Below are 12,986 nucleotides of genomic sequence, written 5' to 3'. Positions count from 1 at the left end.
GTGGGCTATTGGTTCTTTGCGGTTTTATTTTGGAAGAGGGTAATTTTTTTAGTTTTGAATATATTTTAGAGATGAGGCCTTTGTCTGTTGAATGTCCGGTAAAGATCTTCTCCCAGTCTGTGGGCTTTCTGTTTATCTTGTGAGCTATGTCCTTTGCCTTGCAGAAGCTCTGCAGTTTGATGCAGTCCCATTTGTCCAACCTTTCTTTGATTTGTAGCCTTTCTGGGTCTTTGTTAAGGAAGTTCAGTCCTGTGCCAAGGAGCCCAAGTGTTTCTCCTACTCCTTCCTTTAGTGTTTTCAGGGTGTCTGTTTTGATTTCGAGGTCTTTAATCCATTTGGAATTGATTTTGATGCAGGGTGATATATAAGGATCTAGTTTTAGTTTGTTGCATGTGTTGAGCCAGTTTTTCCAGCACCATTTGTTAAAGAGGCTATCTTTCTTCCATACTATTTTTTTTTTTTTTTTTTTTTTTTTTTTTTTTTTTTTTTGGCCAGTCCTGGGGCTTGGACTCAGGGCCTGAGCACTGTCCCTGGCTTCTTTTTGCTCAAGGCTAGCACTCTGCCACTTGAGCCACAGCGCCCCTTCTGGCCATTTTCTGTATATGTGGTGCTGGGGAATCGAACCCAGGGCCTCATGTATATGAGGCAGGCACTCTTGCCACTAGGCCATACCCCCAGCCCCTCTTCCATACTATTGTTTTAGCTCCTTTATCAAAGATTAAGTAGGCGTAGTTCTGTGGGTTCATTTCTGGGTCTTCAATTCTGTTCCATTGGTCTTCAGGCCTGTTCCGGTGCCAATACCAAGCTGTCCTGTATCCCCTTCTTGTGGTTGTCCCTGTGCTATCACTGTATCTCGTCTGAGTACCCTAGATACTGTATATACTGGTATTAGAACTAGGGAAGGGAAAGGGAATTTTAAAATTGAAAGACAAAGGATAAAAAGACAAATGACTCCAACAGCAATACTTGCAAACCATTTGGTGTAAACCAACTGAACAACTCATGGGGGGAGAGGGAAATGGGAGGGGGAAGGAGGGGAAATGAGGGAAGAGGTAACAAATTGCACAAGAAATGTACCCACTGCCTTATGTATGCCTCTGTACATCATTTTGACAATAAATTAGTAATTATTCAGAAAAAATAAATTAAAAGTTTTTTAAAAAACTAATATATTTAAATTTACCCATTAATGTAGACTTCAACTTTTAGAATTAAAGGAAAAGAAGTATTAGGAATCTTATCATTTGAAAGAAGTTAAAAATTAAATTGTCAAAGCACAATTCTATTCACATCACCATCTAGTTTTTTGCATTACTTTTCTATGTTTTTATTTTGAAAAATTCGAAGATATCTAAGAATTCTAAAAACAGTACATCCAACAAAAAAGTTCAGTTTTATATTTTTGTCTTTCTCAAGCACTCCTTCATTTCTATTTAAGAAAAGACTTATCTTCTACAATACTATACTAAAATTTCGACACCCAGTAAATCTAATTGTTGAATATATAATTAATCTTTGAATATTTCCCTTGCACCAATAGAATTAATCTACCAAGGAAATTTGTGCACCCTGTGTGCAAAGCGTAGTATGAATTTGTCTCATTATTGGTGATATGTGGTTTGATCATTTGGCAAAAAGAGTTATCTTTCATACTTATATATTGCACAAATGCTTTCAAATAATTAACCTTATTTATTTACTTATAAATTTAGCTTACATTTTGTATTAGTAATATACATTGTTTACCTAATGTCTTTATGAGGGTATGAATGTATTTTTCTGCATAAAATCTACAAATAATTTAAGCAACCATTAGATTTTTTCTGTTAGTACTGTAGGTATAAAATGATAAAAGTTAAATTTCATTAAAGGTTAAACACTTATTAATCAGTATTTATCCGTAGAAAAGCTATTCCTTTTCATCCCTTTATTACTATTATTATTTTGTGGCAATATATATTGGGTTTCTTTTTATTTTATTCATATTGATATTCAACTCTCCCAATTTTTTTCCAGTGACAGTTTATGCCAAGTTTTCCATGTGACTCTTCCATACTTTTGACATGTTCCTGATGTTTGTGGGCTTGTTTTTTGTTTGTTTGTTTTGTTTTGTTGTTTGAATGCATAGGCTGGATTGGGTTGAGTTTTTCTAGTACTTCTACATGATTGGCTTAAAAGGTTTCACTACTCCAAGACCAGTTATATATTTAGTGTTTTCTAAGAGCATATCGAACCAGAATCCCTGTTAGTTTTGCACATGAGATTTCCCTTAATCTGTCACTTCTCCTAGAATTCATATAGGGTTGTTTTCTTTGGACTTTATACTTGAAGATGATAGCTAGATTAAAAATCTTGGTCTTGAATTTATTACTTGAGTTGTTAAAAATCAACTTTCCCTACATTTGTTGTAGGCTAAATACTTGATCTAGAATGTTCATGCCATTAGATTTATTCAAAAATCTGTTATGTTTTTACCTGAATATTTTGAAGACAATATCCTTTAGCATTGCATAGTTACAACATTAGAGTAGATCAGTAAAGGCCAGTTTTAATGATGTGTCTTAACATCTTCCATTGTGTACTTTCAGAACTTTCTTAATGAAAGAATAAACACATAAATAAGTAAAGGAAGCAAGCTTATCAGTTTCTCTATGAACACTTTCCATTGTTTTCTTATTACCACTTCCTTTCTTAAATATCTTATTAATGTTTCTTATTATCTCTTCTCTAATTGTTACCATATTATTCAATTCCTTCCTTCCTTCCTTCCTTCCTTCCTTCCTTCCTTCCTTCCTTCCTTCCTTCCTTCCTTCCTTCCTTCCTTCCTTCCTCTGCTTCTGCTTGCTGGTACAAGGCTTGAACTGAAGGGCCTCCCATTTACTAGGCAGGCACTCTAGTATTTGAGCCATCCTTCTTGCCCTGTTCTTTCACTAATTAATTGGAAATGGACTCTTTCCCTGGCCTGGTTTTCAACAGAGATCCTCCAGGTCTTAGGCTCCTGAGTAACTGGGATTACAGGTGTGGGCCATTGGTTCATAGCTCACTTGACATTTTCAGCATGATTTGTGATTTTCTCTTAACACACTGATATGCTAATACTTGTCATAATATTAAATTATTTTCATAATGTGTATATTTAGATGTTAATTTCTTTTTGGAATTTTAGTGTTTGTAATTCAAGTTCTTTTGTGTTTTTCTCAGGGCTGTTTAATAGTAGTCAGTAGTTGTTCAGTAGTCAGTGTTTTCTTAAAGTATTTTATTAATTGTTAAAGTTTTTATAGTAATCAGACAATCTTCTTGGTTTTTGGTTCTTTTATTAGAGAAGATTTTATCAAATGGGGTATTTTGATTTTATTTTCATGTTTGTTCTACATGGAGTACTGACCTGGCATCTCTTAACTCATTTTTAAAATTACTTTGGACCAGAAAAACAAAACCCAAATATTTATATGCCAGGTGAGTTGTGGATTTCTGGTTAGGTTTGCTGCACAAAATCTCTCTTACCTGTAATATAATGAGGTACAGTTTAATTTATGTATGTATTTTGATTGTTTATGCTGTATTTTTTCTTTTGTTAGAAAAGTAAATTTCCTTCCCTTTTACATATTTTCCTCCTCTAAAGGAAGTCTCGAGTGTGTGCTTGCCCTTTGCAAATGAAATTTTCTTCCCCTGAAATGGTGATTTAAATAGAATGGAATAAAATAAAATGTTGTAAAAGAAAAAGTAAGCATAAACCACTAAAATATTTTTTGTACCAGACACTAACTTTTGATTAAGATGCTAATACTGAATGGCATGAAGAATAATAATAACAAATTTCACTGGAACATAAATTAACTTACTACTAAGATAAAATAAAGAACAGCTTTAAAATCTGGAGGTTGCTAATATTAAAATCTGAAGGATAATAATCTTGAAAATATCTTAATAACAATGTATGAATCTTAAGAGTATCTTTGAACACTCAGGAGTCTTAACTCCATTTCTCTCAAGGTCAGAACAGCTGTATTCATACTTGGAAGGAAATGCTTCTATACAAAGATAGTCCTTCCACCTATTTCTAGACTCGACCCTCAGTATTTTGGATCTGACATCAGTGGACAAGCAACACCACTCACTTTTCAGCGGTGATGCTTCTGGCTTTACAAACTATAAAGATGGTACCAGATTCGCCACCTCCCCCCCCCCCCCGCCCCCCCCCCCGGCAGAAATCTCCATAGTTTCCAAGAAACTATGAACAACACTTAATTATATGCTTTTTAAGGTTCCAACATGAAACAGGAAGGGAAGCAGTGGTACAGTGGTACTCTCCCAACCAAGTCAGTCTACTTTGTGGGCAATCTATATAATAGAAAAAGTACCTCCATGAGGATCCGGATCAGAGACTATCATCACAAGGCAACGATTGAGAAGGTTGTCTCTCTTCTAGAAATTTTGATCTGAAATCCCCAAACCCACTGCTTATTTCATCAATGAAATTCCCGTGTTTAATATGTGACCCTCTAGTAATTAGATCACACACATGTCTGTGTGTATTTACTTCCTAACATAGATATCTGTATCTATCTATATAGATAGATATATAGATCTCTCTCTCTCTCTCTCTCTCTCTCTCTCTCTCTCTCTCTTTCTCTCTCTCTCTCTTTGCTTTATACCATAAATGTTGTACTTGGTAGGCCTTGGTTGTAATCTAAAAACTTGGGAGATTGAGCTAGAGTGTAGAGAATTAAAAGCCAGACTGGATTTTATTAATCATCAAATCATTTTCTTCCAATTTGCTTATTTTATTTGTTTATAGCTATTTTTTTCTTATTTGTACTGGTCATGGGGGTCAAACTCAGGGCCTAAGCTCTGAACTTCTTTTACTCAAGGCTATCACTCTACCACTTAAACCACTCTACTTCTGGATTTTTGTTTTGTTTTGTTTTGTTTTAGTAGAGATATGAGTCTCACAGATTCTCCTTGACCAGGTTTACTTCAAACAGCCATTTGAGTAGCTAGGATTACAGGTGTGATTCACCAGCATCTGGCTTATAACTACTTCTTATATTAATATAATTTGAAGTATTTTCAAGCTTAAATCAGGGTTGCTAAACTGGCTCACAAATTCTTCCTATACACTATAGTCATATTTTCTATGTACTATGCACTCTATCATTATGAAAACCAATAAACTACATGAATACAATACTACAATCCAGCTCTCAGCACAAATTATACATTTCTTCCATTGTCCTAATAAAGTCTTTATAGCTAACCCTTCCACCAAATTCAAAGCACATTCCATAATCATTCTTTACATTTAGTTATTATATTTCTTTGGTTATATTTGAGGTGACACATTGTGTGGTTTGCAACTTTTGTATTTTTAAAGTGAATTGGCTACTTTGTTAGGTCTTCTCTTTTTGGATCTCAGCTTTTTAACTCTTTGGGATTTCTTGATATTCATGTGTTTAATTTTTGTTGGAGGCATGAGTCAACTCCTTGTAAGACAGGAAGGCTGATTGGGAGAAGGGAGGGCTTGAGAATGTAAGGAAGGCCAAAGTCTCTAGCAACAAGAGACTAATTCAGAATATGTCGTTGCCAATTTTATATTGGGTAATTCTAACAAAACACCATTTTTATTTCCTTCACATCCATGGAGACTTGAAATAAACATAAGCAATTTTGTTGTTAATCTAAGTTAAAAAGAATGAAGGCAAGAAACAAAAATCCAAGAAGAAAATTCGAATTTTTCTTATTTTGCATTTTTTTCTCTTCGTGAAGAATGTGGTTAATCTCTTACCTCTATTTGTATGAAGATTGGAGGCACTTAAAAGCTGGTTTTAGGAATCTAAATAATTTACAAATTTTAGATCTTCTCCTTGTAGTATTCAGAGATTACTTATTGAAAAATTCGGACATAATTTTCTAGTACTTGGACATACTGTGTATAGAATTTTGAAAGCTAACTTATTTTCTTAAATTAAGATTTGATATTCAGATGTACTGATAGGCAGGTAGCCAAGAATATTTGAAAGAACCTAGCTATTATCACTGAAGTGCCCTTTTACTACTGGAAGATGCTCATGTACTAGAGACATGCTTTCAAATTTATTTAAAAGTTAGGAACATGAAATTGCTATTTAAATAATCTTTCCACATAATAATTCCTTAAAAAGTTGTAATTGCTTTAAGTTTTACTACTGATTGTCATCATTTGTGTGATTGTATCTATGATTGATTCATCTTAATGTTGCAATTGTCTGGCAATTTTCTATGATTATATCCATGACTGGTATTCTTTATTGTGTGATTGTGTGATAATGGCCTGATTATATTACGATTAAGATTTTTTACCTAACATTCTCTCAGGACACATCTGAAGAATAAAGGCTTTATTTTCCAAGAGCATAAGCTTTTGTGAAAGCAAATCCATACATCTACTTTGGTGAATGTCTTTTCATCAAATCAACGAGGGGCATGATTTTCAGAAGAAAGTTAACAGGTTTCCTTTTTATATTGTTATAGTAAGAAAGCATAATCTAGCAATATGTTACTAAAAGTTTTAACTTCTCGACCTGAAATCAGAGAGAAGAAAAGACCTAATAACAAAGCCTTAAAAGTGATTTGAGAATATTCTGGTAGGGCCATGGGAAGAGAAGGGAGTATTCATAAGCCTCACAGAGGTCAGGTAAAGTAAGTAGAGAAAGTCTTCCATTTAGATCCATGGTCCCATACTCACTGATGCAACCAAGAATAGACCAAAAATATTCAAGAAAAAAAGTATTTGTACTACACATGTACAGACTGATTTCCTTGTCCTTATTCTTAGAACAATAGTTGAAACAACTACTTACATAGCACTTATTGTATTAGCTATCATGAATATTAAGAGCTAGAGATGATTTAAACTCTACCAGAGGACGTGCGTAGTTTATATGCATTTACAATAAGAAATTGAGTACCTGTTGAGTTTTGCATCTGTAATTGGTGGTATGACTGTATTTGATGTGTTTTCTATATCTGGGACTTTGGGCTACATCCCATGACCTCACTGACAACAGAACTAAGGATCAAATCAGGTAGAGATACAGCTAGGAATTAAGTGGAGACAAAGAAATGTGCAAAATAGACGAGGTTTCTTTTCCCTCTTAAAGAACAATTATGTAGAAGAGATAGCCAGTATAATATATGTACAGAAAACACCATAGAGAAGATTTTAGATAGACAATATAACATACAGACAGAAAACACTGTTGAGAAGATTTTTGGTTGTTTTGATTTGTTTTCTTTTTGAACACAGGAGAAATGATTATACACTGAGAACAAGAAAACAAAAGGATAAAGATACTTACAGGAAACCCTTATTTGAAGAGGTTCAGAGTTTTTAAGTAGTTCAAAGCTTGAACAGACATATCTGTTACTGAAATAAAAAAGACAGTGTTAAGGGGGTGTATGAAAACATATTTGTGGGTCCAAGTAGGAAGTTAGTGGAATTTCTACTACTTGCTTATGGTGTTTTCTATCAGGTACAAAGATGTACAGTAGTTTTACTAAGGAGGGGATGGAGATGTGCATGGTGTGGGGATGAGAGGAAGAAGAAATGTTGAAGATCTAGAGACCCTGATGTGAGGAAGGACTGACTGTCCAAGACCATGGGTGGTAAAAAAAAAAAGTATAAACATATTGACACATAAAATACTCAAGAATAATCTGTGATTCATGTTTAACACCACCATTGAAGTATTCTATTGGGAAAATGAAAAGTAATAATGAGAGGCCAAGTTTCCACAGAGTGAAGAAAACAATGATGTTAAACAACATTCAACAGATTGCTTTTCCCTTTGACTCTAAGGGGCAACTGCTAATTTTTAGTTGGAGAGAATGGCAGGAGAGGAAGGAAGAGAACATCTAAGAGGAGAGAAATCACAAGGGCTTTAAAATGACTTTTCGAATCCTAGCAGGCAAAAAATATTTGCTTGGGTCAAGGTACATAGAGCTGATAGTCAAAATCTTACACAGAAGAGCAGAACAGAGAAGCAAATCAGACATTCTGCAGTGATACCTTCATTCTAGACTCCTCAGGACAAGTGTTTGATGTTCAGATGTTCAGTTCCTGGTGATTCCATTTTTAAAATCCAGTTAGTGAGGTAGACTATAGATGCTCTTTGATTTACCATAGGATTATGTTCCCTGTCCACACATTGTAAATTAAAACCAGTGTGAATCGAAATGCATCAGGTACATGTAGCTGTCTAACAGAAGAGCTTAGGTACAAGGTGCAGAATAGAGCACTGGTTATTTACTGTGATGTTGATTGTGTGACTTATGTTGCCCAACATCATGAGGGAGTACACCACATCTCACTGCTCAGGAAAAGTCCAACATTAAGTTGAATCATCAGAAGTTGAGGAACATCTGTTTTTGGCTTAGGGTGTTCTCAATTTTAGCATAAGGAGCATGGGTGATTTAAACTATTTTTCCCTCCTATTTTTTTCAGGGGAGATAGCCTTGCATTGTGCATTTTTCCAAAATGAAAATGCCCAAATGAATTGTTAAATGGTTTGCTAGTTTGTTTTAGTGTTTTTTAGATGAAGCAGATTCAGCAATAAGACAGTTTGTGCCATGGCTGGAAATAAACATAGTTTCAAAGTTTTTGTAAATAAAACAATGATATTCAATGATCATTAATAGGGTATGATTGAAAAGAGTTTTCTATTTTTTTTAGCATGTTTAGAAGCCATCATAATTTTTGGTAATTTGTGGTTATTAAAATTTGGGCTCCCAAACTTGAGATGACTTATCAGACAACATGCAGGAAGATAAGTGAATTCAGATTTTTTAAAGCATCAAGGGCAGCTTGTTAATGAGGATCAAGCACAGTTTTGAACAGAAGCATTTCAAAAAGCAGTGCTATCAACATGAAAAAAAGCATTTGAATGTTTTCCAGTTGGTAGAAGAACAGATCAGCATATTTGGAACTAATTTTATTGAGCACCTTCAAATGATTTTTTAAGGTTCTGGATAAGTTGGAATACTTTTTTGCTATATTTAATTAAAACGCATTATTTAATAAGCTAAATTATTGCCTTATTTTTAAATAATTGCTTATTTATTGTCAAGGTGATATACAGAGGTTACAGTTTTATACATAAGGCAGTGGGTACATTTCTTGGACAATTTGTTACCTCCTCCTTCATTTGCCCCCCTTCCCACTTCCCCTTCCCCTCTCCCCCCATGAGTTGTTCAGTTGGTTTACACCAAATGGTTTTCATATGGCATGTTGAAAGTGATAAATATTAAATTCCTATGCAAGGTATACAAATCCAAGGAATAATGAGTGTAATGGGTGAGAGTTAAGACTCAGAATTAATGAAATTGTAAATTCAATTAACTAAATAATTCATTTGCTTATTTGGAGGCAGGGTTTTGTGTGCTAGGATTAAAGGTGTATACAACCATGGCGGATTTCTTCCTTTTAAGCAAAACTGAAGAAGTAAGGGAGTACTATGAAGAATATATATTATTTTGTTGATAAAGTCTCTCCTCAGAATTCTGCCACTGAGAGTGCCATCTTTGTCCCTAAACCTACTCCTACAATGAGATAAAAAAAAGATATAATAAAACAAAAAGAAAATAAACTTGCAAAGACATCAGTAATAATTGAGTCTGAAATTGCAATAAAAATACAATATGTAGCTGGATTTGGTGGTGTGCCTCTGTTATGCCAACTTTGTAGAAGGCTAATGTTGAGAGAATCTTGGTTCTAGGCCAATCAAGGCACAAAAATGTGTGAGACTCCATCTCAATAGAAAAAGATATGGTGGCTTGTGCCTGAAATCTCAGCTATGGTGGAATGCATAAATAGGAAAATTGTGTACCAGGCCACACCTTACCAAAGCAAGAGACTATCTCAAAGAGAAGAAAAGTAAAAATGACTAGAAGGAATCATCACTCAAGAGCTTTGATATGGCAAATGCCAAGCCTGAGTTCATAATCAAGTACTGCCAAAAAAGAAATGGAATATTTAATGCCATCCCAATCTATATTCCCAAAGCTTTTTTTAGTCTATTTCAACAATATAAAACTGTTGCTCAAAATCACAGTAATGCCACCAGCACAACAATGTTCATCGCAGCACAATTTGTCATAGCGAGAATCTGGAAACAACCCAGATGCCCCTCCGTAGACGAATGGATCAGGAAAATGTGGTACATATACACAATGGAATTTTATGCCTCTATCAGAAAGTATGACATTGTCCTATTTGTAAGGAAATGGAAGGACTTGGAAAAAATTATACTAAGTGAAGTGAGCCAGACCCAAAGAAACATGGACTCTATGGTCTCCCTTATTGGGAAGAATTAGTACAAATTTAGGCAACTCATAGCAGAGCATCACAAGGCCCAATAGCTATACCCTTATGAACACCTAAGACGATGCTAAGTGAAATGAACTCCGTGTTATGGAGACAATTGTTATATCACAGTTGTAACTACTTTCAACGTCCCATGTGTATCTGTAGCTTCTATTATTGATGATGTTCTTGTATCACCTTCCTGTGGTTGTACCTACACTATCTCTGTAATCTTATCTGAGTATATTGGAAACTGTGTATACTGGTATTGGAACTAGGAAATTGAAAGGGAATACCAAAATTGAGAGACACAGGGTAAAAAAAGACAAATAACTGCAAAAGCAATACTTGTAAAACTGTTTGGTGTAAGTGAACTGAACACCTCAGATGGGGGGGAAGGGCAAGGGGGAGGGAGGGGGGTATGAGGGACAAGGTAACAAACAGTACAAGAAATGTATCCAATGCCTAACGTATGAAACTGTAAGCTCCCTGTACATCAGTTTGATAATAAAAATTTGAAACAACAACAACAACAACAAAAAAAACTATTGCTAAAACAATTAAACCAATTCTCCCCCATTGCCACTATTCTGAGTTCCTGTAGCTGCTAAATTTGTTCTTTGGAAAATTAATTCAGACAAAAGGGACTCACAGCTTTGTAAGAAAGAAGAAAAACAATGCCAACTGAAAATAAATAGCAATTTTGACTTACATACCAATGTTATTTAACCTAATGTGAAATGAAGAATATTTTAGAAGCATATGTCTATTTAAAGAAGTGATTTCTTCCTAATAGATTTTTAAATAGTTTAAATGGCTTAAAATATTCAGAAATATAGCGAAAAACTTGGATAAAATGTGAAATTCACTGATAGCATGTTATTCTTTGCCAAAACAATGGTAACCAATTTAAGTTTCTTTGATTTATCGCAAGCAGTAAGGTAACAAAAATCTCTAAATTAATAGATCTGCCCTTTGAGGTATTAAAAGACATTTAAAACCTTGGGACTTCTAATTTGGAATTTTTAAAAATAGCATCAGCAAGAAAATCAATATATAATTACACTTTTCTTTGTATGTTTATGCTCTTGTTCTCATTGTCTTGCTTCTGCCAACAAATCTGAGCACCAAATATTCAACTGTTAGGCAAGCATTTAAAAAACATGCAACAACAAAAATAATTGTCTTACCATCTGCTTTATTTTCAATGAAATTCCCAATCTCCCAAATCATCTCTGAAACAATATCACCGGCAATGTTATTTTAAATTTTTATGCTGTGTAAGTGAATTTCTGTTTAATTATCACTTCTCAAAATTTAAAGTAATTTGGGTATTAACAGGAATATGTTTTTCCTTCTGGAAAGTTACCTAGTCATGGAATCATACTTTTACTTCTACCTTCTTCTGTATTTTCTATTTTTGCTATTCTCTGCTGATCTGATACATGGTCTTCAGAATATCTACCAAGAGATTAAATATAATAGTGAATTTCAGATTGGTCACGTCTCACAGACAAACCTACCCAAGAAACTTTTAAGATAATATATTTGGTAATATATTCTCTGGTAATGTAAAGTGGAGAGCTCTGAAATGGTTTCACCTCAGTGTTATATTCTGGCTTTTTAGTCTCATAGTGACTGGATATAGACTTGTTTATTTGTGTTTATTTCTAGTGCTTGAGGTTGATATCTACAGATATATGTATATACATATACATGTAAACTTATGTTTATATAATATCTTTAAATTAGGTGGCGTCAATGTGGACTCTAAGAAACAGTTTGGCATGAAAAAGGCATGTAATACCTTCTTCTTTCTTGTACTTTCAAAAGTGCAGATTAAAAACAATGCCTCAATATAGAGGTATTTGAAAATGTACAGGTTACTAGTACCATTCTGTAATCACTGCCTTTCTTTGGTTTTATCTTTTATAACTCTTGTTAAACACATTTGAAGAAAACACACTCATTCTCACTGCTTTGGTTATAGTTAGGTACATATATTTGATTTAGTTCTGCAGGTACAGTTTTAAATCATGAACACAAAGAGCAAGTCAATAATTTATGCCCATATTCCATAATCAAAAATTGCCTCTGATTATTTACATTGTCATGAGGTCCTTTTATAAAAGGTCAGCAAACACACACACACACACACAGACAAACACACACACATATAGTATATATATACAAAATATATACTATATATAGTATATATGCCATATATGATTTATATGTGATATATATATAAGTATATACGATATAGAGTGTAAAAGTTCTTTCACTCTAGAAGGGCATTTTTCCATTTATCTCAGAATTATCGTCTACAGATTAAAAGCAAGTGAAGAGCCCTTCCTTTGAGTCTTAACAATTTTTTCAACTAGCTTCAACTGCCTTATTTCTTCTTTGTAAAATCTTGAAAATATTATCTTATGGAACTAGATCATTTTCTTTGATAGCTAGCATAGTTCCTGAACTTGATAGAAAACTTTGACTCCAGAAATGCCTTGCTTTTCTAGACACTCTAGACTCATAAAAAATCATAAAATTTCATTTAACTGAAAGTCCACACTAATAGAAGCTCTTCATTCTGTGCAAACACATACAGAGTTTTGTTTCCATGGTTACCTGTTACTAGTCATGCATT

This window comes from Perognathus longimembris, chromosome 12 (assembly GCF_023159225.1).
Source record: "Perognathus longimembris pacificus isolate PPM17 chromosome 12, ASM2315922v1, whole genome shotgun sequence".
Classification (NCBI taxonomy): Eukaryota; Metazoa; Chordata; class Mammalia; order Rodentia; family Heteromyidae; genus Perognathus; species Perognathus longimembris.
This window is presented reverse-complemented; position numbering follows the sequence as displayed.